Genomic DNA, 4,571 nt, shown 5'->3' on the forward strand with positions numbered 1-4,571 from the left:
AGCCCTGGCAGCTGGCGGCTGCTGTGCTTCTAACCTCCAAATCTGCGTTTCAGCAGTGAGACCGAAAAATTACCTTGGGAGCTCAAAAAGCATAACTGCTGTAGATGGAAAATTATGGATCCCATAGAAATTTTTTGTGACACTTCCTGCTTAGTTACAATGGCCCATCTTTCACCCTTTAATGGCACCATTTTCCTGTTGCACAGTTATTGTCAAAAGCAAGTGGGATTCACAGCACAACTTCTGTATTTAGCTTTAATTTTGCGACGCCTGTTGCAGACTGTGAGAAGAGTTTATTGCTCCTGTTGTGCTACAACTATTTGTTTGGAATAACAAAAGTATTACCGTTCTCCAGAAAAGCAAAAGTCAAATAGGTAGAGCACCGTAGCTCTACCTGAAAATAGATGAGTTGAATCAGACCAGAGTTCTTGCTCCACAAATGCTGATTGCTGTGGGGAGTGCTCTATGCTATTTCTCCTCACTCCTCTCATTTTTTTCGTAGAATTGTGAAATCATTTAGGTTAGAAAAGAGCATAACACATAGAACATAACACTGCCAAGTCCACTAAATCATGTCCACAAGAGCCACATCTATACCTCTTGTAAATACCTCCAAGAGTGGTGACTCAATCACTTCCCTGGGCAGCCTGTTCCAGTGCTTGACAATCCCTTCTGTGAGGAAATGTTTCCTAATATACTATAACCTCCACGTCACAACTTGAGGGCATTTCCTTTCATTTGTTGTTCTCTGATTTATCCCGCATTTATTTCCAGTTCCCGATCTATTTGGGAAGGAAGAGAAATATATTGGAAGGATGTCTCTTTTGGAAGGGAGTAGAGGTTTATTTCAGGATAAGCATCTGGATGAAGATTCAGCATTTATAATAGTCATAAATGCTTTCCAGCTCTGAGGAGTTGTGTCCAGAAACACCCTGTACTAGAGACGCTATCGTTATGTTTAACAACACTCAATGGGTTAGTCTTCAGTAAATTTGCCCAGTCATAGTTTGAACCTATGAGGAGTGTGACTGTTCACCTCTCAGAAGCCATGAGTATGCACACAAAATTAACACTTCAAGGAAAAAGGACACACAACCTTCATTTATATTATATACAAATAATTAAAGCTTAGCCAACCTTTTTTGTTTCTTTCTACTTGCAAGACTAACTAACTTCAGTGAAACTTCAGGTGCCCTTTTTTCATGCACTGGATCTCATTCCTCTTTCTGTTTTTAATTATTAACAATGGGATATTGGAGGAATGCTCAGGAAGTCTGATCTGTAGCTACTGAGAGAGGCATTAATGCTTATATGAACAGACATCACATAGAGCCTATGAACACACAGGGACTTCTAACCCTCCCACAGTAATTACAGCTGTAATTGAGAGATGTAATATGATTCTCTTTCCATAGATTTTACTTGCATAACAAAGAACACAACACTAATTATCATTTCAGATTAAACGCTATTCCAAACAACCCAAATATTTCTATTGGCAAAACTACTTTCAATCACTTCCACAAATAAGTGGCTGCCCTTTACCATGTACCTAGGTGGATGGTTCATGGCAGAGAGCAAAGTATCAGCTCCTGGCATCACAGGCTTAATTTTAATGTTCTTCTCAAAGATGAAGAGCGAAGGATGATATGCAAAAGAGTACTGTTTCAGTATGAAATGAGTTTGGCAAGCAAAAGGTGAGATACTGAAGTGATGATCTAAAGAAAAAAACCTCTGCAGGAGCAGTTTTTCTGAATATAAGATGAGCTGGATCTTGAAAGTCCAGGGAAGAGAATATGTTAGTAGTCTGGATAAGACACTCAGGATGTTAAGCACCATCTTCTCATGTAACATCCTTAGAAGGTTCACCAGATACAGCAAAGTTGCCCAAGTAAAAAGGTTTTTTGGTGATTTTTTTCTTTTTTCTTCTTTTTTTTTTTTTTTTGCCACTCCTTCTGTTGGTCTTTGCTAAGAGCTTTCTTAATCTTTTGGGGATTAATCTCTCGGGGAGAAGAATGTTGTTACTACTACGCCTGAATAGTACATTGTAAATCATAGACATAATTTTACATACATGAAATTCTAATCATGACTACAGGTTTTGTTTGGGGTTTTTTTTTTTACTCTTATCTGAAGATGACAAATAAAATTATTAGTAGGAGTCATTTTAAAATGGCACAGAAGTTGACAGTGTCTTTCTTTTGTATTTGAAGGCAAGTGAAGATAAAACATCCTGAAAGTGCACACATGCTTCACCTTGAACCAAACCAAGATTGTTGTAAGAGTCTGTCACTCCTCTGTCTGATGCTCAAGGTTGGCACATGATGTTACTGAAGCAGCTTCAGCAAGAATTATTGGCACTCAGTGACAATATCAGCATATGATTTTTTCCTCCTGTAGTATTCCTTTCAACATTATTTTCTTTTTAATGATCGGTTGGTTATAATCACTTCAGTTTCACTTCACTGCCTGCCACACACATTTCCTTCTTGCCATCCTTGCTTTTCTTTTTTTTCTCTTCCTCATCAGTTCTCCCTTTCGTCACTTCAGAGTATGCTGTTAGCAAATGCCACCCACAGATTTAACAGCAGTTTTATGGCCCATTGTAAAACTAGTCCACATTTCATTCCTTTCTCATTATTCGTGCTCTGATCGTGTGTAAAAGGGGAGACAACCTTACAGTGTCTCTCTGACGCCAGGTCCTGGTTGGAACCTCTCGGATCATTTTAATACACAATGAGGATAATTTAAGATGTTGACCAGATCTCAGCTAAATAAAGTAACAGTATATTTCCTTTACTAATCTCATTATTTTCTGTCCCATAACTTCCCTTCACATGAGGTCATAAGAAATAATACTGTATTCTCTACCAGTATTTAATTTTTGGTGAGATCTCTACCACATCTGAATTTACTTGACCTGGTTTTTTGCAGAAGTCAAGTACTTTATCATGAGAAGGCCATCAATGGAATTGATTATTATTTTGTGATATTATTTTGTGATATTAGTGTTAAAAATCAATTATTTACAAACATAAAGCATAAAAATAGGCAGCAGAGGAAGTAAATTTCTCTTCTAGACTTGCATTTATTTTGCAGCACAACCTATGAAGACTGGGACAAAAATTATTTGTGCCATCTATTGAGTGATTTATTTCTTTTTAACAAACAGTTGTTTGTTCAGCAGTTCTCCAAAGGGTGCTAATAAACTAGATTTTTGTTCTACAGTAATTTTAATACTAGACCACAGTTACTTCAAATTTAGAGTACCCTAAATAATATTACTGCAAAATGATGAAACACAGTAGAAGACGTTGTCAGAAATGTCTGGATCAAGGCCATTGTGCTAAAAATATATAGCATACATCAGAATCTGCTTACATTGTGCTGCTGTACATATTAGTATTGCTTTTGCATGCTGGAGGAAATATATCAAATGTGGTAAATCATCATTTATTTCCATGGTGTTTATTATTAGTATCTTTGTGCAGTCTAGAGGTCAGTCAAGAGTAGGGTCCCATTTTGCTAAGGCTTGTACAAACATAGGACATGCTGTGCAGTGTGCAGTGAAAAACAGTCCAAATATAGCTCGGTTAACTGCAAATGGAATACGCCTGGAGACAGTGGCAGTGTAGCTGCATCCTTGTTGCTTGCACCCTCAAACTAATTTTATAGGGCATATTAGTTTAAGCACCGTGCTCCACCAGCTGCTTGTGGGATTCACGTTAGTTTTTTCAAACTGCTGCAGAGCCCTTCCAGTGAGTCACTGCTTTTTTTTCCCATGCTTTGTCACCTAAGGACCTATTTGTAGGCAATTTGTAAGCTCTTTGCCTAAATCTAAACAGAATAACTGGTACCCCAGGAGGAGAAAGGGATTTGTGTACAAACAAGTTTTAAGAAATGCCTACAAAGTTTGTTACCTCAGTTAAAAGCAATTCACGTCCCTAATGTAATTTCTGTTAGTCATCCAAATCTGGACTGTCTCAACGGGTTTATGTTGCGAGACTGTTCATATGAAATCAGGAGTTGTAGTCCAGGCTCTGTAGTTTACTTGACAATAATAGCACTTCTGTCATGTGCTACATGAATTGCTATTGGCTAATTTTGTAGTTTTGGACATTTCTGGAAATGGTGCCCAAGGTAATTCCTTTGGTAAAGTACATTGCCGCTCTTCCAAGGACAGTTAAACAGAAGTAACTTCAATTTGGAATAAGCCAGGTGACAAAAAAGCGTGCCCTAATTACTCTGTGTAATATATGGTTTACGTAAGTACCTACAATATGGTACCACCACTGGTATTAAAACTGCTTTTGTTCTTTCCTTACTGTTAACTAAAGCTGCTTAACCCTCACTGTGGTGATGGGGGCCCAGACGGCAGGCAAAGATCAACAGGTATGGTGATATGTTCATTCCTCTGCCTACTTCCTTAATAACAGCCCCAGAAGTGGCTTAAGAACCATGTTAGCATTATTTTCCTACAAGATTTCCAGTGCATTAGATACACATCATTGGAGAGCTAAAGCTGCACTTAGCAGCCCTTCTCTTACCTTTGGATTTATCTTCTCAGAATG

General features: G+C 38.0%; 1 long non-coding RNA gene across 1 annotated transcript; it reads left to right on the forward strand.

Moving 5' to 3' along the window:
• The first annotated feature begins 1,167 nt into the window (after positions 1-1,167).
• On the forward strand, positions 1,168-2,800 carry LOC114061175. Its single transcript, XR_003572066.1, has 2 exons — positions 1,168-1,697; positions 2,214-2,800. It is a non-coding gene; the product is annotated as an uncharacterized LOC114061175 (long non-coding RNA).
• Positions 2,801-4,571: the final 1,771 nt, after the last annotated feature.

Source organism: Empidonax traillii, unplaced genomic scaffold, assembly GCF_003031625.1.
Source record: "Empidonax traillii isolate 1590-97213 ecotype Southwest subspecies unplaced genomic scaffold, ASM303162v1 scaffold318:size782537, whole genome shotgun sequence".
NCBI lineage: Eukaryota > Metazoa > Chordata > Aves > Passeriformes > Tyrannidae > Empidonax > Empidonax traillii.